The sequence below is a fragment of the Micrasema longulum genome, unplaced genomic scaffold (assembly GCF_059751315.1).
Source record: "Micrasema longulum isolate JH-2025_06_02 unplaced genomic scaffold, ASM5975131v1 h1tg000214l, whole genome shotgun sequence".
NCBI classification, from domain to species: Eukaryota; Metazoa; Arthropoda; class Insecta; order Trichoptera; family Brachycentridae; genus Micrasema; species Micrasema longulum.
In genome coordinates this window covers 386,034-409,059 of record NW_028277419.1, presented here as the reverse complement: position 1 = coordinate 409,059, position 23,026 = coordinate 386,034, and the positions used below count along the sequence as shown (strand labels likewise).

The window sequence follows — 23,026 nt, the reverse complement described above, 5'->3', positions numbered from 1 at the left end:
CAAACTTTGATACCAAGGAAATAAATTTAAATAAAGGTACACTTGCCTTTCGATTTGTCACTAACCACTTGCCGTAGTTGTTCACATGGTCAGCAAGCGACACGTGCTTAGTAAATTGTGGTGCGGTAGTCGGTTTGTCCCTAAGTAAATACGATTAGTTTCTTTTCTCTTGCACCCACACTTTCACTAAAACTACGCACGAATTCAGCATGTTAACGTGCAAGGTATACGTGTAAGTGACAAGTCGTACTAAGCACTAGTAACTAAGCTCGTGTAAACCTATTTTTAATCAATACATCTCTCACCTCTCACCTATTGCCTTTTAACGAAGTCTTTCAATGAACGCATTTGTGATATCAAGAGTCGATTACTGCGATGGAATATTATATGTCGGCTTACCTGTGTTTATACAATGGAGCGATGGCAGTCCATTCTGAATGCAGCTGCCAGGTTAATCTTTGGTGTATCAAAGAACAATCACATTACACCGTTGCTTCACTGGCTACGTTTTCGAAAGGGTCAAGTACATGATGTGTTGGTTGCATGCATAGCACGGTTCCTAAATACCTTAAGGAACTCTGCGTTACGGACGAGTTGGCAGGTAGGCACCTCACTTTCCGCTCAGCGTCGTGTTCTGCTGTAGGGAAAGTGATACAACCTAATATACGCCATCAGAGTACCAAATTAGGGCGATAGGGGTTTGGCAATAGCCGGACCTCTGGCGTGGAACGCACCTCCAGAAGTTTGAAATTGTGCAGCAGAATCGCTTTTCGGAACAAAATTTAAAGCTTGTTTACTAGTGAAATCGTTTCTTGACTTGAAGAATGTTACTTTTTTATGTAATTTCCCGAAGTATAAACACAATGTTTGTATTACATAATTCGTACAATTTGTCTGTAAGTAAATAGTACTTAAGAGGTAGCCTGTAGATAGACCTTATTTTATTTTAAAATTAAACATAATGCACAGCGTCTTTGAAGTGATTACTTACGAAAACGGCGCTAAAAAAATTGACAAAAATAATAATTATTATTATTATTATACCATGGGTTACGAAGTTTAAATTTATGTAGGAGACTAGTCAATATAATTTATTTGTGAAAGATTACTTTGCAGACGTACTTTTGCTAGACAACGTGACGCGACGGCAGATAGATTTTTCAATAATGTTTTTTGTGCTGTCACGTCTTGTATCAAATGATTTATTGACTTTAAATACGCCTGAAGGCAGTGACTCAAGGAGGTAGATATTATTTTTATACGTTAAAAATGCACTCGGAGACAGAGCCTCATTCTTTCATAAAACAGTATCAAAAGTTTGTAAAAATAAAATAGCCGTAAAAAAACTGAAGCATTATGCCACCAATAAAATTATTTAAAGCGTGATATGACAATTTTTCGTATTCAGCATCTTCGTTTCCTTACCAAAACCATACGCTCGTTCAAAATTCGATTTTATTTTATGCACGTAACTGCATTATTCATCCGCCTAATTAGTAACTTTTGCGTTGCATATATAACTTAGAGACATGGAAGTTGTCCAGAACCAGAATGAGAAGTAATTACAATTTTTGCTGTTTTCGTAACTTTAGTACCGAAGGGTACTAAAGCGCACTGCGACGTATTAAGAGTATTGAAAGGAGTACCCCCTCGCCATAGATTTATGTGATCAAATTAAAATTGCCTGTTGTCTGATCTCGCTTTGATTTTTCTTGAATATTTGAAACAAATATAAAAAAAAAAAAATATTGGTACATAAGAAAATGTATAAAAAACATGTGCAAAAATGTATAGATAAATCAAATATATTTTTTTAAATGTACCAGTATATTTTTTTGCATAAAATTTATAAAAAACCCTTATATGAAAAAACGTGCATTTTATAATAGACCGTAACATTGTTTATCCTAAAATGTGTATATAATGCAGTAATAATAAAAAATACGACATTTTCTCGAAAAAAAAGTGTATAAGATTTTCGAAGGAAATGTAATATACCTACCATTTATTATCAGTCCCTTGTGAACGAATACAATCGAGCACGTAATCATGGTCCAAAGATGAAGCATTGGAAAGTTTCTGTTGGCCAGTATTTACATAGCCTCGACAAACACAGCCCTTATCTGACCAATATATATACTGGTACAGATTGGTCAAGATTATCACTACTCATTAAGAATTAGTTACGGACAGTTATTATCGTTGGGTTCACATCAATATTTTGTTCTGTATTTACCCACAAATAATTTTAATAAACTTAAATTAAATTCAAGAAAGTGTACGAGTTAATTCTAACCCATCCAACCCGTGCACGCATATTACAATGGTGTCAGAAGTTTGGATCCAGAACTATTGAAGAATTGAAAACTTGAAACCCAAGTCAGACGCTTCAATCATAACTCCAAGTAAAATATTACATGTACTAAGAAGAAAAGCATTGACTGTACGATTGGAACTGTCACAAAAGAAGACCCAATAGATCGCTGCCCTGTGTGTTTGAGTCTCCTCCGTCATCTTCCGTTCTGCAGAAAGAAGAATTCTCGATAGATCGCTGCCCTGTGTGTTCGAGTCTCCTTCGCCATCTTCCTGTTCAGAAGACAGAAGAATCGTCAGATCGCGGACCCTGTTGCCTGCGTGTTCGAGTACTTCGCCGTCTACTGGAAGAAAGAAGATGATGCTCGCCTTCTTCTTGTGAGTTGAAATAATTGAGAACTACCTAGCATAATTTAATAACTGTCGTATTTTTTATAATTTTTTGAGTTAGTGATCATTTTATTTTATATTTAAAAAAAAAATGTCTTTAAAAAGAGAAGATACCAACAAATCTTACACTATTGATTTAAATATAGCAGAAAAAATGTTAATCAGATTCGATGGTGAAAAATATAAACTTTTTGAATTCATTGATAACAGTGAAAAAGCCTTAAGCTTAGTAGATAATAACTTAAAAGATATCTTGTTTACATTAATTGAAAGTAAAATCACTGGTAATGCTAGAGCATTAATAAGAAATCGAAAATTTGATAATTTCAATATGTTAAAAACTCACCTTCTTAATGTTTATTCTGATAAACGGACAACAAGTAAATGGCATTTAGAACTAAATTCATGCAAACAAAAATTAACTGAAAACGTTATGCAATATTCTAGTAGAGTAGAGAACTGTTATATTCGACTGATTAATAGCTTAGACGATAACCTTTCTTGCGATCAAAGAGAAGCAAATATTAACTTATTGAAAAATTTAGCTAAAGATGTATTTATAACAGGCTTGAACGATGAATTAAACCTAATAGTAAAATCGCAAAAACCTGAAACACTAGAATCAGCTATTGCAATTGCTCTAACGGAAGAACAAGAAATTAAATCAAAACGAGAAATAAAAAAATATCAGAATATATCGTCGTACGAAAAATATTGTAAAATTTGTAAGAAAAATAACCATAACACTCATGAATGTAGGTTCAAATCCAAAAGTCCTCATGTTCGTTACGTAGTAAAACCACCTCCTGCAACTAATACTAATAATTTATTTTGCAAATATTGTAAGAAGAATAATCACATCATAGATAACTGTCGAAAATTGAAATTTAAAAATGAACAAAATACTAAGAAACCAGTTAACAATGATTTAAACGTGTAAGAGACTTTGGAACTGGCCATTCCAAAGGATCTCGCACGGGAAAATCGGGCCGAATTGGAACTTTAAATAACGCTTTTTTCTCATCATACATAAATTTAAAAATTAAAGACCAATGTGTAAAAGAAATTAACAATTTCTTAATAGATACTGGTGCTAACATCTCTTTAATAAAATCAAAGACTTTGAATAAAATTGTAAAATATAACAAAGAAGAAATTTTAACAATAAGAGGTATTGATTCCTCAAATGAAAAACCTAATAAAACTCTCGGTTATGTTTATTTGGAAATTTACATAAAAAACGAGATTATTAACCACTTATTTCATATAGTCAAAAATGACTTTCAAATTCCGTTTGATGGTATAATCGGAATAGATTTTCTCAAAAAGTTCAATTGTAAATTAGACTATTCTAGTCGAAATATAATTATGAAAAATGAGCAAATTCCTATATTTTATCACACTTCTCATGAATCGCCGATTCAGGAAGTTTTGGGTATGGATAGATCGTGTCTTTCATTGAACGTACCATACCAAGATAAAATTCCAAATAGTTTCAAAGAAAACAAAAATAAAAGTGGAAAAATATTAATTAAAACGCAAATTAATAACGCGGAAAATAAACAAAACGTATACGAAAATCAAACTCAAAGTTTGAATTATAAATCTCCAGAAATTAATGTTAACTTCAATGGAGAAAGCGAAAAATTAAATTCTAAAAATAATATAACTTGTGTACAAATAATTCCGCCACGAACGGAAAAAATAATAGAAATTTATATATTGAATCCCCAAATAAATGAAGGTATTTGCCCCGATACGGAAATCTTAGAAAAAGTTTATTTATGTCCGAGTATCGTTAAGGTAAATAATGATAACAAAGCGTATACTTCAATATTGAATTCTAGTGATAAGGAAATTAGAATTAACAAAATCGAAATAGCATTGGAACCGTTACCAAAGGTCAACAGGAATGCAAATGTACACATGGTATCGAAATCCGATAATTGTAATGCAAAAAGATTAGATGTTCTTCGAAACTCATTAAGAACGTCGCATTTAAATGATATAGAAAGAAATAGTTTACTCAATATTTGTGAAGAATTTAATAATATATTTTATATGGAGGGCGATACTCTAACTGCAACTGATGTTGTTATGCATAATATACCAACAACGTCACACCACCCGATTAACGTTAGATCTTATAGATATCCACATGTATTAAAAGAAGAAGTCGATAACCAAGTTGAAAAACTTTTAAAAGATGGAATTATAGTTCATTCGTCTTCTCCGTGGAATTCGCCAGTTTGGGTCGTTCCTAAAAAAGTCGACTCTTCCGGTAAAAAGAAATGGCGGATGGTAATTGACTATCGGAAACTTAATGAAATCACAATTGGTGATTCATACCCCTTGCCGCAAATTACTGAAATATTAGAACAACTAGGAAATTCCAAATACTTCACTACGTTAGACTTAACATCGGGATTCCATCAAATCAAAATGGATCCTAAGGATTCTGATAAAACTGGATTTAGTGTGCCTAGCGGTCACTACCAGTTCACCAGGATGCCTTTCGGATTGCGTAATGCTCCCTCAAGTTTTCAAAGATTAATGGATAATGTCTTATCAGGAATTAAAAACTATAGAGCCTTTGTTTACTTGGATGATATTTGTATACATGCGGATTCGTTAGAAACTCATAACATAAGATTAAGAGAAGTATTTGAAAGACTCTCAAAATTTAACTTAAAATTACAACCGGACAAATGCGAGTTTCTTCGCCCGGAAGTTATTTACTTAGGTCACTCTATTACAAGTGAAGGCGTTAAGCCAGATCATAAAAAAGTAGAATCATTAATAAAATATCCTGTTCCTAAAACACAAAAAGAAATAAAATCATTTTTAGGTATTGTCTCGTACTACAGAAGATTCATTCCATCGTGTAGTAAATTAACTCAACCTTTAACAAGACTATTAAAAAAGGATTCCGTATTTCAATGGACTAGTTCACAACAAGACGTTTTTGAAAAACTTAAAAATATTTTAGTATCAGACCCAATTTTACAATATCCAAATTTTTCTCAAGAATTTTTACTCACAACTGATGCTAGTAACTTTGCTGTCGGTGCCGTTCTTTCACAAGGGACGCCTCCAGATGACTTACCGATTGCATACGCTAGTCGTACTTTGAATCGTGCTGAATCAAACTACTCAACTATAGAACGAGAATTATTAGGAATAGTGTGGAGTATAAAACACTTCAGACATTATTTGTATGGTAGGAAATTTACTATCTTGACCGACCATCGACCTTTAGTTTGGTTGTTTAATGTAAAAGATCCTGGTTCACGTTTAGTCAGATGGCGTTTAGCTCTTGAAGAGTATGATTATAACCTTATTTACAAACCAGGAAAAGCAAACACTAATGCCGATGCATTAAGTAGAATAAAAATTTGTGACGAAGAACCATCAACATCACAAGATACAAAAATAAAATACGTAAATAATATAAAATCATCTCTCGAGTCTTACTCAGATTTCTTAGAGAAATATCAATCCACAATTCTAACAAATGATAACGTAGAAGAAATTTACGATAAATTAAACACTAAAAATAGTTTCGCTATTTGTTTAGGAGTAGATAAAGAATTTCGTAGTGACATCCAAAGAGAAATCGCAAATAATTTTGAAACACATGTTAGAAATATTAATAATAAAACCATAAAAATCTCTGACGTTATAGAATTTAGAGAAAATGATCGAAATGTATATTACCTAATAAACAAACAAAACTATTGGGAAAGAGCTGAATATGAAAATATATTTTTAACATTAGTTAAGTTAAGAAACCTATTGTATTTAGGAGATATAGAAGAAATTAATATTACTAATCTTATGGATAGTTACGATAAGCTTAAATGGTATAAGATACGCGCTATAGTAAGATACGTATTTAGAAATTCGAAAATTAAAGTAAAAATTTTCCATAATCAGATCATCACACCAGACGTTAACGAAATAAACAATATATTGATAGAAAATCATTCGAATCCGACATCGGGTCATTCAGGATTTTTCCGAACATACAATCGTATCAAGGAAAAATACAAATGGTCTAATATGAAAAAAGATATTAGAAAATATGTCGCGCAATGTGAATCTTGTCAAAAGAATAAACTAGTACGTAAGAAAAACAAAGAAGCAATGGAAATTACCACTACAGCAAATAAACCATTTGAAAAAATATTTTTAGATATTGTAGGTCCTCTCACGTTAACTCAAAATAATAATAAATATATACTTACACTTCAAGACGACTTATCAAAATTCTCTCAAGCTTATGCCTTACCAAATCATGAAGCCTTAACTGTTGCAAAAACTTTAACACAAAATTTTATTTGTAAATTCGGGATTCCAGAATCCATCTTAACAGACCAAGGTACTGAATTCACTTCTAATTTAATAAAGGAAATTGCTAAATTATTTAAAATAAAGAAAATACAAAGCACAAGTTTTCATCCACAAACAAACGGTGCGTTGGAACGAAGTCATCAAACTCTCGCCGACTACCTTAAACATTATATCCATCAAGAACAGTATGATTGGAATGAATGGATTGACTTTGCCATGTTTTCTTATAACACAAGCGTTCATAGTACAACAAAAATCTCTCCGTATGAATTGATATTTGGTTATAAAGCAACAATACCTTCTTCTTTAGTTAAAGAACCTGAATTTAAATACACTTATAGTAATTACATTGATGATCTTCGACTTAAATTACAATCTAGCCAGAAAATTGCCAGAGAAAATTGTATAAAAACTAAAGAATTAAATAAAAAATATTATGATAGAAATATTAAAATAGAAAAATATAAAATTGGTGAATTGGTTTACTTATTTAACGAAGTAGTTAAATCTGGGAAATCAAGGAAATTAACCAGTCGGTATACTGGACCGTTTAAAATAGAAGAAATCAACTCTCCTGTAAATTATACAATTAAAATTAGAAATAAGAATGTAATCGTTCATTCAAATAGATTAAAAAGATGTTTATCTTAAATTATTATAATAAAACGTTTTTTTTGTATACGAAAATTAAGATAATTTTGTAATTTATAAGAATATTATTTGAAACATGAAACACTCTGTTTCAGACTCTGTTTGATGTTCCCTGCTAGAGAAGCAGTTGACTTCACTTCGAGTCAGCACGTCAATACACCTCTCCTCAATTCTACAGGAATATTTTACGAATCATACAAAAATCTTTATTATTATGGAAGCACATGGAATTTAATATCATACATAGAACTCGGAAACTTCGAAAATAATTTGGCATTATTAAGAAACACCTTAAGTAAAACGAAATTAATTTGCAATGAACATATTCTTAAAAATTTATCAATGTGTGAAACATCGCTTAAAGTTTTAGATCAGATGTTACCAACCCTAGAGCAAAAGGATAAAACCTTGAAAGAACTTGTTGGGCATAGACGAATAAAACGAGCATGGTTAGATATAGTAGGATCAACATTTAAAGTTATTTTCGGAACTCTAGACCAAGATGACGCCGATCATTACAATAAAGCCATAAATGATGTTACAAAGGACGAAAAAATGTTAATAGAATTACTAAAGGAACAAACGCAAGTAGTTAAAACCACTATTGTGAATTTCAATAATACAATTACGAATGTAGCTAAAAATGAAAAGAAATTCAATGATAACTTCGTGAACTTAGAAAAATATACGAAGACACTAAATAATAACTATTTTAATTTGAATCTAAAGCAAGAAATTGAAGAACATCTAGCTGTACTTACGATAATATTTAGTGAAGTCCAAAATGAATATACAAACCTCATAAACGCTATATTATTTGCAAAAAGCAATTCCTTACACCCGTCAATAATGACGCCAGAACAGTATATTAATGAATTGACAAAAACTGTAGCTTATCTTCCCCCTTCAACTTCATATCCAATCTCTCTTACATTGGATAATGCTTTTAAATTATTATCTCTTGTGGAATTACAATGTTATTTTTCCGATGGTAAGATAATATTTGTTATTTCTAATCCATTAATAGACCTTGTAAATTATAATCTCTACAAATTAACTGCTTTACCTATTCAAAAGAAAGACGAAACATTTTTGTTTATATTGCCATCAATTAAATACCTTGCTATATCTGAAAATAGATTGTACTATTTAACATTTCAAAACCTTGATTCGTGCAAAAATTTTAATAATGAGATAATTTGTAAAAATGACAATCCTATTTATTCTGTACAAAATAGACCGATTTGTGAAACTGAATTATTATTTAGAAAGGATAGAATACCTGAAAATTGTCATATTAGAATAACCAAAACTATTAATGAAATTTGGCATAAATTAGAGACTACCAATAAATGGATTTATGTATTACCAAGACCAACAATAGTAACCTTGTTATGTAAATCAAAGATACCCAAGGAAATTAAATTAACTTCAACAGGAATTTTAGAAATTGATAAAAATTGTAAAGTATATACAAGTGCAACAATTTTGTTGACTCTAGACAATAATTTTGAAAGTAAATTTGAATCTTTACATCCTCAGTTAGATTTAATGAAAGATGATTGCTGCCTAAAGAACTTACCTATTAATGACTCAATTAACTTTTTATATTTGAATCCAACCAACTTAGAACTTGAATCCTTAACTTTAGCAAGCCATAAATTAGATTATATTATTAAAAATACTAGAAAAATCCAAGATGGAAATTTGTTTGAGAAAGTTTCTAATAATAATTATTTTGTTTATATATTTTTAACTTTAATAAAATTTCTTGGATTATTTTTAATTTATAAACTTTATAAAAAATGTAAAGGTAATAACTCTGTCCAACCAAGGAATTGTTGTAACACTATTACGAACTGTTTAACCTTTAATGTAAAAAAGGATTCACCGAATTCAAATCAAATTTCCTTAGAATTAAGTGATGTTAACATAAATGAAAATACAAACCTACGTAGAAGTCCAAGGCTAGCCAAATTAAAAGATAAGGAGTAAATAAAACAAATGTTAATATTGTAATAAATTTTATCTTGTATACATAATGTAAGTTAAGAAATCTTTATACATAATGTAATTTGAATTGTTATAATCTCTTTTGTAATTATTTTTTTTTTTTTTCTGTATGTAATTTGACGTGAAAACAATAACGATAATGTCCATTTTTTTTATTAACTAAAATCTACGTAATGTAAACTAATAATTTACCTTACCTATATTTTCGTTCTAAGGGTGATGGTGTAATATACCTACCATTTATTATCAGTCCCTTGTGAACGAATACAATCGAGCACGTAATCATGGTCCAAAGATGAAGCATTGGAAAGTTTCTGTTGGCCAGTATTTACATAGCCTCGACAAACACAGCCCTTATCTGACCAATATATATACTGGTACAGATTGGTCAAGATTATCACTACTCATTAAGAATTAGTTACGGACAGTTATTATCGTTGGGTTCACATCAATATTTTGTTCTGTATTTACCCACAAATAATTTTAATAAACTTAAATTAAATTCAAGAAAGTGTACGAGTTAATTCTAACCCATCCAACCCGTGCACGCATATTACAGAAAAAACTATTATCTTGTATTATCAAAGGATGAAAAATGTGCTTTATACATATTTGATTCGCGATACACTAACTTTAATTTATTAACTCTCCATGCAAACACGTTGGTAGACAAAGAAAGTTATGTAGATGTTTATAAATAAGTCAATAATATAATTATTTAATTAAAACGAAGGCAATATTTTTTATAGCTAAGTTTCAAACCACCTATCCTTTTTCCGAACCTATTCCATTTTCCTTCTTATCCAGACAGTCCTACCCCACCCAGTAACAATAAGATGACGCACACTACCTCGTTCCCCGAAACTAAATTGAAAGACCCAACATTAACATAATGTGGCATGTTTGAATATTCAGGAAAAGATAAAAGCTATTTTACATTAGGTTATTCAAAATAATTGGGTACTTTGTACCAAGCACAGAATATCTATCTACCTGCATAAACGTCTTAAATAATTTATTTGTGTAATATTATTATAGTAGCCTAAGGGCGGAAAACTTGTTACTTCCATGAAGATTGTAATTAGCCACAATGCAAATTTATTTATATAACAAAATATTCCGTCATTGCTCGCCAACGACCATACCATGTTGAACACACCGGTTCTCGTCCGATCACCGAAGTTAAGCAACATTGGGCGCGGTCAGTACTTGGATGGGTGACCGCTTGGGAACACCGCGTGCCGTTGGCCCCCCTTATTTATTTTATAAAAAATATCACCCTTATTTTTTTTTAATAAAAAAAATATTAATTAAAAAAAACTACCTCTTTTATCAGTGTACGAGAGCAAACTTGCGTCATTTGCTTTGGCGAAGTCTCGTATATAAGATTTAAAACGATTAGTCAGCGAAACTTGTCTTAAGGTATCTCTGAGTATATCTCTGCTGACGTTTTGTGTGGAGTACGACCCGGGAAGCATGAAACGTCAGTTTCCTACAATCGAGTCATTACTTACACCGTCAATATCTATCAATCGTCAGCAGTCAGTACTACGCTAATGGATCAAGTGTAGATAAGCACAACTTACACCGTACTCCTGTTTTACACGGTGGATATTCCGAGGCAATAACGTCTAAAAGAAGATGGCGTAACAGATTTCCTTGTATAAAAGTATTTTTAGGACATCAAAATAAAACTTTGGAGACGAGTGTTTGGACATGTAGACATCGGACAGCGAAAGAACGCCTAAAAGGATTTACGACGCGAACGTTGATGGATATAAAGGACGAAGAAGACCGAGAAAGACATGGCATAACCGAATTGAACAAATACTTGAAGATGGACGTGTATGCGATGGTGAATTATTGTATAAGAAACGAGTTCTGTAAGCGAGGACAGATTAAAGTGGCGTTCTATCCCTTCTGCGAACGTAACGTGCGGTAAACGGTGGGATGGTTTGTTTGTTTGGTACAAAATCGTTTAAAAGCCTTCCATACAATTTTACCAAATTCAAAGTAAAAGAGGCAATGGAAGCAGTTTCAGTCAAAATAGCAGTTTATTAAATGGATATTTTTAAAAAAAGAACTCGTTTGTTTATTGAGATTTTTTTTGTAGTATGAGCGAAACTGTTAGTAAGACTCCTTGTCTTTAAAATGATTTTAGAATATGTGGAGGGAGAGCTTTCCTTGTGTAGTAAGTACATGCGGGGTGTGTAGGAAATTTGAAAAACGAATTCTACCGAATATTACTGTTAAATTAATGTTTTTAAAAAATCACCATGTTATTTCGAAACCGTGTAAAAAAATGTAAAACGGGAGTTCAATGTGTTGTATTCCATCTTATCCGCTGTAGATAGTTAAGTTGCTTTAGGAACTATGCGAGGATGCCTACACTTATTGCTTTTTAGTAATTTAACTAAAACGATGTATTTTTTTTCTTTTACCTGTTCAACGAGTTTAATGTATCGTGGCTGTTATAGATTAGAAAATTTAGCCGCCACTTCGGGTCTCAGTTAAATAGGATTTTGGACAGCTGTGCAAAAATATCGGCCCTTTGAACCTAGCAATGTATTTTTTTGTCGTTTGGAGCGATTGAAATACAATAAAAATAATCTGTCACCCAAAATAATGCTACCACCACGATACGAAATATTCAGAGATAAAAAATATCCACCCAAAAAGTTAGGTTATTGAGCGATCAAAATGCAGTAGTAAAGAATATGACATTCGAAGTGTAAAATTTGTGAAAAAAACATATCCACATATTTATATTATGAATACGTAATAATAATAATATTTGGCTGATTTATTTAGCGCCATTTTTGTAAAAAAAATCACCTCAAGGGCGCTTTACAATTGTATACCTAAACGTACATTCTAACTAAACTTAAGTGATATATTGTATTTCCAGATTTAAAATTGAGGGTATGATAGTCTAAAGAAGTGGGATTTTAGTTAGGATCTGAACTGACTGGGACTGTCGATGATTCGTAAGTTTGAAGGCAATTGGTTCCAGGCAGAGGGGCCGGCGGCGGCAAAAGCACGATCTCCAAATCTAGTGATTGAGGAGCGCCGAATTTCGGCAAGTTTTGCTCTTCCTGAATCAAATGCTGACCTAAGAGTAGATTTTTTTTGACATGTATTTTCCCTAATACAAAGGTCCGATAAGTATTTTGGAGCCATTTCATTAAGGGATTTGAATACTGTCAAGCAAAGCTTGTATTTTATTATCTCTGGGCTTTTTAACCAGTGCAAATCTCGAAGATGTTGTGAGATGTGAGAATATTTTTTTACTCCCACAATAAGCCTTACTGCTGCATTGAAAACAAATTGAAGTTTATTAGTTTGATATTTTGGGAGGTTTGGGTATATTCCATTACAGTAATCTAGACGCGAAACGACATAACCATTTACAAGAGCTTTAGTTGCATCTATAGGAATATTTCTCCGCACGGATTCGATCTGTCGGAGATGGAAGAAACCAGCACTTACCGTTTTATTGACCTGAGAATGAAGAGAAAGATCTGAATCTCATACTTATACCTTACAATATTCTGAGTCTGTCCAAATGTTTGCGGATAAAAGACTGGATTTCACCCCCTAGGAAGTCCTTAAGATTAACCAATTACAACGGGGATGGAGAACATTTTAGAAAAGGAAATATGGAAGTCTAGACATTTACAGGGCTTATGACGTGTCATTGGCTAGTTTAAGTGGCCACTTTTCAGTAACATTCACCACTTGTGTAACATTCACCATTTTGCCTATTTTTAAATATCAGTATTTCTTAAATTCTTCCATCTGTTGATTTAAGTGAAGTCAAAGAGCTGAAACCATTATTGTTGTGAAGAGATTCATCTGACTTCTGATTCATTGTAATAAAACGAACTGGTCCAAGAAGAAGTTTCGAAATTGCAAAATTGATTACAGGCGTTGCCTAGTTAGTGAAATTATTTAATCAGAACGTGGTATGTAATCGCGCTAACTACTACACAACAAGGCGTCCTCATCTCTATTCGATTTCTTCATTCAGGAGTTTTACCTGATAACAACCATCGAGTCGAAAACACTCGTCCAGGGTTTTGGTTGTATTTCATTCACAGAACTGTATTCTTTATCCGCGTGTACATAGAACAAAGTTTTATTCGAGTTAAAAACAAAAAGGCTGTGTAAAAAAACGAGAAAAATTATTAAATGGAATATAATTATTTAAATTCCAACTATAAATAGAATTTTTAAAAGGTTTCTATACCCAAGTTTTTTCTATTCTGTGCGTCTGCTGTTGATGAGAATTAACCCTTCAAATTATAAACTTTTGAAGAGGAGAAAAAATATTGAACAACTTTTAAAGCAATTTGCTCCTTATCTACAATAAGCATTTCCATATTTTCGCAAAAAAAAAACTTCGGGTGTTATGGTTATCATGTTAAACGATTCAAATTCTTTCCTAATATCTTAATAATGTTTAAGCGGGTTCAAACAACAGTGATCTAAGGGACATTTAAAAAAAAAAGATAAGTTTAATAAAATGAAGTTATATTATTGACTAGTGTCAATATTTGGCGGCCTCCGTGGTGTAGTGGTCAAGACGCTTGACTCACGCTCGGAAGGTTCCGGGTTCGATTCCCGGTGAGAACACAAAAATTAAAATGAATTTTTCTCAAGCCTGGGTGTTCTGTGATGTAATTCACCACTGTAATTGGGCCTACTGGCCTGTAGTGGTGCAAAAATAAATGAAAATGAAATGAAAAAAAAATGAAAAAAATGAAATGAATATTAATTTATTTATTTACGCCTAAAGGGCTTTTACTTATACATAGGTTGTGAATAATTTACAAATATAAACACATCAAAACATTTATACAACACTTTTGTACGCAGTATCTTGGAGTTTGCTTCCGTTGTGTGGAGCCCACGATATATAACAAACATTGAAAGGATTAAAAATGTTCGACGAAAATTTTTAAAATACCTAGATTATAAAAATAATATAACGCTTTGCACTTACAGCCAATCCGCCAAACAAAATAGATTTTTTACCCTTGAAAATAGACGCACTATATCTGAATTATGCTATTTATATAATTTATTAAATAATAAAGTACACTCTCTTAACCAACTCTCCAAAATTAATCTTAATGTCCCCTTTCGCGTGACAAGAAATAAGTATTTATTCCATCTGCTAGTCTGTAGCACTAACTATGCAGAACACTCTTTCCTCTATCGTTCTTGCTCTAACTAGAATGCTTTTTTTTCTTCAATTGATGTATTTAACAGGCCCCTTAATTTATTAAAAAAAAAAAAAAAATTAAGGCTCATTCTTTCTGGCTGCGATACGATCCCACTTGCTATTTAATGATGCTCACACTTAAGCTAGGGTTTTCTAGGACAGCGGTGCCCGTAATTTAACGGCCGTAGTGAACGGTGATGCAGTGGACAGCCGTCGTAACGGTGACTAGAGTGTGGTTTTCTAGGAAAACGGTGTTATCAACACCATTTAACACCGTTTTCCTAGGAAACCACTCTCTAGTCGACGTTACGACGGCTGTCTACTGCATCACCGTTCACTACGGCCGTTAAAATACGGGCACCGCTGTCCTAGGAAACCCTAGCTTTACACACACCTGAACACTTAACTCCACACAAATACACCTCTACGCTTACTCTCATACAAATACACGTAAACACACCCTTTTGTTTTACCACAATTTAATGTGTATAATTTTTATTTAGAAACTTCGCTGGTCTGTCTTTAAACCATATCTTTTTTATGTTATTATTTCATTGTCGACTGTTTGTTTCTGTAAAATAAATACGAAACGTCGATTTTGTCAATTTCAGTTGACCAAAATCAGTCCGTCGCGTCGTGCAGTTGTCTTTTTTACACTGTATCGAGGAGACATCTGCGAGAAAGTGACGAAAGACAATGTTCAAAGACGTATTTTTCAAAATTCTAACCTACCGCCTTTCCTCTTAATATAGTGGTGAAACATTTCAATATATGTTAGCAAATATTCATAGATGACCACTTAACCCATTACTTAGTCCATTATACAATATTCCATTGTAATGGTCACCCTGAATTCGTACTCCTTCTTTTCATCCCTCCCCCTTTTTCCTCATGCTCAACAAGACGAATAAATTATTTTATTATTAATCAGTGCACGCTAGTGTTAGCTTCTAACATGTTTTCAGCACGTAGGTTTTTTATTTTTATGCAACGGCTAAGGTAAAGATGTTAGTGTAATTAGTGTCCTGACGAAGAGACGAGTACATTTTAAAACTAATATAAATAGAAAAGTCGGCAAGTGGTAATTCAAAAATATTTACTAACATTTAGTATATAATGTGGCTACTCAACCCAGACATAAGACTTGTAAGTGGAGAAGGCGGCCTGCGTGATTTAGTGGTCAAGACGCTTGACTCACGCATGGAAGGTTCCGGGTTCAATTCCCGGTGAGAAAACAAAAATTTAAATGTGATTTTTCTCAAGCCTGGTTGTTCTGTGATGTAATTCACCATTGTAATGGGTCTCCTGGGCTGCTGTGGTGCAAAAAAAGTGCTAAGATATTATATTGGCTTCTTAAAATGGTTATTTATATTTATTGAAATGTCCGACAATCTATGAAACCTACATAGTTTTAAAAGTTTTATTTGCGTTTGATTTTTATTTCGAAAATTATATTTTGAGTTGGATCTTTTATCCTTTAAGCATATTATCTAGAATATGAGTAAAAAAGAAAACTCCGTCTGATTTCACAATACCCTCTGAAAGGGGATAATTTTACGTGCTTGGGGGAAAGATTCTGAAAATATTTTTTCTCGATATACAAACTCAGAAAGTAGGTAGGATCCCTACTATTGATTTATAATAAACAAATTGAGGATATCTATCTTTTTCAAATATTTTATTAGTTTATATTTTCGGAATTATGTTTATTAATAAAAAAAATCACAACTGGCCAGAGGGGCGATTACAAACGCTATCTTCATCTAAATGTATCAAAACGGTATACTAATATATTTACTATCTCTATCTGCCTCGGTATTATGAAGCCGGCTCTACCGACATGTCGATACGTGTTTTCAGGAAGATATTATCAATGAATAAAAAATACAGTCAATTTTCTTGATACTCCCGTCGGGTCTTCATTCGTGAATGTGAAATTACATGCATTACTCTCGTTATTCGGATATTATTTTGTTTTATTTGTCAGAAAAAAGAAAGTTGAAATGAAAAGAAAATTACGCTATCCCTAATTTTTATTCATCAAAATTTACTAAAATATGAAACGTATTATTAATGTCTTACTCATGTTCTTAGCTCTCCGTAGACGTCTCGATCACTAAAATGAACCAACTTGTTCCGGAGATATAAATAGACTGACAACTGAGCTGAGCGCACGCCATGCCCACACAAGCCCAAACTTAGTCCTTTACGCGCAGCGTTGTGACATCACGTCGCAATCTCCTTTTTGCTCGCGACAATTCCACTATTTCCGGTAGTCGACAATACGAGCAACCCAGTCATAGTTCTAGATATTCTGTAATCCTATAGATTATGACGTAAAAAACAGCTTCACTATACAGGACCTACCAAATGACAGATATTAACAGACAACCAGAAAATTTTTCTTCTTACCGCATCCTGCTGAGCGCTACCGAATTGATCTAAGCTTCAATGACGAAACTTTACCGGAAATTAGTGAGGGGAGAGTTGAGAATATTTACTGACGGCAGTCTTTTTAAAGGTAAGGTGGGTACAGCATTTGTACCCTTTGATGGCAATAGAGAGCTGCCGGCGAGAAAGCTGAAACTTAATGGTTTCTGCTCTGTTTTTTAGGAGGAAATATTTGTAATCAGAGAATCTCAAGTTTATGCCTTAAAAAAACCACCAAACTGGTGGAAGCAAATAAGGGTTTTGACAGATTGAAAATCAGGAGTCCAGTAATAATAGCTGATTGAAATTCAGTCAACCCTCTTATTATGGACAGATATACAAAAACTAAAATCCAGATCGCAGAATGTGTACATCGGATGAATATAAGGCCACTGCGGAATTCAAGGCAATGAAAAGCAGATAAAGAGGCTCGAGAAGCTTCTCTCAAGAAAACAGCTCTTGATTTTGACAGATTTCCTTTAAGTTTTGCCAAAAAAAAAATACGAGGCAGAACTTTTAAGCTCTGGAACGACCGGTATTTAAGTGAAACTACTGGACAACTTTTTAAATCAAATGCGGAGAAGTTCCTTAACAAGACCACAGCCGATTATCCCAACAGATCCTCACATTATAGTCCTAGAAATTAGATGAAACATTCATTTTGCCTTGTACATAATAAGCATGGCAAAAAATAAGCAACTCTTTTATATAAAAAAAAACCTTGTAGATTTAATATATTATAATATATATAAAAATAATACACAAAGTCAAGAGATCGTCATCGACAGCCTTCCAGAACAGCGTGAGCCTGCCGGTTTAAAGACGAGGCAACTTGGGTTTAGGTTCTCCTAAAGCATGCGCAGCACGTGTCCAAGCCAGGTCCACCGCCGAATCCTCAAGACGCTCGTTATAGGAGGCTGCTGCGTCCGTTCTCGGACTTCAATGTTAGTAATAAAATCAAACCATCTCATACCTAATATTCTTTTCAAGCACTTACTCTCAAAACTCAGAAGTTTTGTGTTTTGAGCTTTGGTAAGGTACCAAGATTCGCACCCATACAGAAGTACCGGGATTATACAAGAGTTGGTATTATACCGTTTTCATTCCATAATACCACCTGATCGAGGGGTAGTAGTGAACTCCCCCCTAAAGTTGTGCGACTTGGAGTATGCAGACGATGCAGTTTTTTTTTTTAAAGCCTGTTGGTGATTTTTAGGAAATTGTTGACAAACTACAGGAAAACTCAACTCATCTGGGTCTTAATATTAATACAAAAAGACTATGTGAGATTATATGCAATAAATCCTGTCTTGACCCTGATCAACCAGAGAGGTTATTATAGAGATAATAATAGACAGAGGATTAAGAAAGTTGACAGCTTTAAATACTTGGGAGTTCACATTACTGAGGATGAAAGCATGCACAAAGAGCTCGCAATCCGCCTAGGAATTGCTGGAGCAATTTTGAACATGGTGCGTGTTGTTTGGAACTCTAGTCTATAATCGGTCAAAACAAAATGCTGATTTTTCAACTCTTGTATGCCGAAATACGCCGAAATGCCAATTATTCAACGGGTAATGCTTAAGAACGCAATTTTTGTCTGAATGAAAATCATCTTCTTTGATTTCACGTGTTCATATTTATTTGACGTTTGATTAACAGTGTGGACAGATATGAAGCAAAGTGTAAACGCATGAAAAAATACAAATCCAAAAATTAATCACTCTCTAGGGGGCCGAGAAGATTCAGAATAGCATCCCAGGCGCTTTATTCAAAATAATCGTTCGGAGTTATGGTTCTATTTCATACTAAGAACCGATTATTTTGTTCCGTCGTGCGTCGTTAGTTGACAGTTTTATTTATTTTACGAATTCTACACATCATTTCAATGTAACAAATTTATTACAACTCTGAATGACATGTTAATGTCATAATTTCGAGGAATCGAACGGAAGAAAAGGAAAATATACAATGTGAGGGAGATAGCTGCATTACGTCTGGGAGTTGAGTGGCATTTGTGACGTAGACTAATAATATTGATTAACATCGCTACATTACCCCACACGTTAAAAAGATTGTGCCGTACACTTCGTATAATTATACTTAATAATCAAATTGAAATAAAATTGAAATGATTAATAACTACATAGAACGTAATTAATTTGAGTAAATATTAGTATTAGACCACTTGCCAACTTTTTATGTCTACCGGTTTCGAGACGTACCTGTATGTTCATCAAGACACTCACTACACCAACATGCAAATACTCAAATACACTTTCTCTTTTACCATCACCGTAGTATACATAAATCAAATGCAGAGTTAAAGCGGATGCAAACACTTCCATATCCGAACATGCACTAAAATAAGGTTAATAATATTTAGTGATATGTTGCAGAATATGTGGGTGCGGGGGTTAGGAAGGAGAGGGGCTAAGAGGTTGAAAGTTACAAGATTGGTTAATTTTTCAATCAAAAAGTGGGCTATATTGGAAAGATATTAGATTATTTATAATTTTTAAGATTTATACAAATTTAAAATGTAATGTAGATATCTATAATAAGTGCTACAAAATAATTTTAGGGGAAAGCTATAAATATTTGGGTATAGAAATAGATTGTAGACAAAAATGTGTAAAACATAAAGCTTAACTAACAGACAAACTAAGATATTTATCTTATGTTTTCCAAAGACTAAAAATATTTTAACCAAAGAAAAAATAAAAATGGTATATTACGCTTTAATTCAATCTTCAATAACATATGGTATAATATGAAAAGGAGGAGTCTTAGATGTGCATAGTCGCTCAATAGAAATTACACAGAAAAATATAATTAAGATAATGTACAAAAAACAAAGATTATTTCATAATAGTGAACTATACGTAAAGAGTGGAGTCCTTAGTTTTAGAAAATTATATTTATTTCAGTGCCTTAAATATGTTCACTTAAATAGGGAATTATTTAGTAATAATTTAAACCGTATTAGCAATAGATCCGATAGTGTACTGTCAGTTCCAGGATGCAGAACTAAGTTCGCACAGAGGCACTCCTTACATCTTGGTCCAAGATCCTTCAATATTCTACCTAAAGAATTACAAAATATGAAACCACTGGTACAGTTTAAAGTAGGTTTGAGGTCTTGGATTAGCATGGAAGAAACAGATAGACACCTTTTTAAAAAAATGATTAAAATTAAAAATAAAATGTTTACTGCAATTAAATCCTGTTTTGTAATATCAGCACCCGTTAATTTACTTTTTTTTTCTTTTATTTTTCTTTTTCTTATTCTTTTTTCTTTTTTTTTTTTTCTTTTTCTTTTTCTTTTTGTAATTAAAATTCTATGTAAATTTATGTATGGAAAAAAAACAAATAAAAAAACGTTTTGGCAAGAGTTTGGAAATTTAAGCTGAGGTATTTATAAACATATAATTCTTCTCCATTAAAAAATATTGTCTTTATCTTTGTTGGTATTTACAGGAGGATTTAAAAAAAAATTGATTGATTTGATGATTTGAAAAATTGATGAAAAATTGATTGCAAGTTTTCTATTTAAAAGCGTGGTATCAATTAATTTTGCGGAGTAACCGTTATTTATTGCAATTTTTTTAATGGTGTTTTATTTCAATTTCAAAATCACCCTTGGATAAAGGAACACTGACCAATAATAATAATCATATTAATAATCACTGTTTATTAAGAAAAAGTAGAATTTCTTTATCTACTACATGTTTTAGGAAATATATTTTTTTATCATACAAAAAAAAAACAGTCTGAGGGGTTGATGGTGGCTGTTAGATGGCCAACGCATATTTATTCACATTTTTCGCTTACAACTATAATTAATAATAAAAATAATGTGACCTCACTGGGGTTTCCCGTGCCGAGGACACTTAACAATTTAGTTTTTTGAAATTACGTTTGAGAATAAACAAAGAAGACTAACCTAAAAAACAAACATAATTAACAAATATTCAGACAGTTTTAAAAACAAGGTATTTATGTACATCTATATTATTTATATTACAAAACACTCAATGAAAATAACAAAAACCTAACATAAGCTATACAGTTGTGGAGCAGTTGATTCAGCATTGGTATGGGCGAATGAGACAATCCATTTTACTTCTACCTAGCTCCACTATCCATTTTTTTACAGCCTTTTTAAATATTTTCTCATTACAAATTGCATTAATAGATAGTGGAAGTAGGTTATAGATTTTAATCGAATAATACTCAAAATCCCTTTGTCCGAAAGTGGTATAAGTTTATATGTTCTTATTTAAATTGTATTAATGTATTTTTATTTTTTTATTGATTTAATTTTTGGAGGTCCTTATGAATTTCTGGTTTGTTTTTCGTTTTAACTATGTTTTTTACTACGTTTTTTAAAAATCTGTTTTTTGTTCTGCATATTTATATTTTTTATAATGTTTTTGTTTTTACTACAAATTTTGCTTGGTTTTGGATGTTCTTACTATATTTTCACTATGTCTACTACCTTTATTTATTTTTCTATGTATTGATTACTATTTTTTTTACTGTTTTAGAACGGGCTAAATAACCCTAGTTAGACAGTCAAAGCAACTTTTTATAAATGTATTATTTTATGTATATGATACGATAATAAACAAAATAGATAAAAATAAAGCAGTAAAAAATATGAAATGGAAAAAAACGTTTATCAAAAAAAATAATTTCGAAATTGAAACAGAAAGTTAAGAAAATATGAAATATAGGTGGATACAATATTCGAGTTTGTCCAAATGTTTGAAGACAAAAGACTGGATTTCACCCTCTAGGAAGTCATTAAGATCAATAAATTACAACAGGGATGGAGAACACCTCAAAGAAGGGAATATGGTTGTAATATGTTGATCTTAATGACTTCCGAAGGGGTGAAATCCAGTATTTTGTCTACAAACATTTGGACAAACTCAAATATTGTAATAAAACCAACTGGTCCAAGAAGAAGTTCAAAAATTTGAAAATTGTTTTCATGCGTTGCCTAGCCTAGTATGTGAAATAATTCAGTCAGATGAGTCTCTTCACAACAATAAAGGTTTCAGCACTTCGTCTTCAATAAAATCAACAATAGAAGAATTTAAGAAATATGGAAGTTCAAATATAGGCAAAATGGTCAATGTTGCAAAGTAGCCACTCAAACCAGCCAATGACAGGTCATAAGCCCTGTAAATGCCAGACTTCTATATTCCCTTCTTCAAGGTGTTCTCCATCTCTGTTGGAATTTGTTGATATGTACATACATTGTTATCATAAGAGCACAAATAAGAATATGTTTATGACTGCCTATTTCAAGATTCAAAATAAAATAAATATTAGGAATTATTAACAATAAATAAATTACTTAAATAAAATTTTATTTTGTGGCTATTTTCAACTAGTTATAAATATTCTATAAAAATGGGACACAAATAATACAGCGGGGAACGATCCTTGGACCCCTTGATCCAGAGCCCGCCTCTACCACGGGATAACAATGTCTCAAACATCGCATGTCCCGATCCGCTCTTTCGCTGTCTATCTCTCTCTTTCTGGAAATTCCCACCCCTTCCCGGCTCCCCAACCCCCTCCTACCTATAGGCTAAATAACAACAGACAGGTCAATGTCACCGTTGAGGTCGAAAC

At 32.4% G+C, this 23,026-nt stretch overlaps 1 non-coding gene across 1 annotated transcript; it reads left to right on the top strand.

Moving 5' to 3' along the window:
* Window positions 1–10,851: 10,851 nt before the first annotated feature.
* LOC148283662 (5S ribosomal RNA) lies at window positions 10,852–10,970 on the top strand. The gene has a single exon (XR_015825545.1). It is a non-coding gene; the product is annotated as a 5S ribosomal RNA (ribosomal RNA).
* Window positions 10,971–23,026: the final 12,056 nt, after the last annotated feature.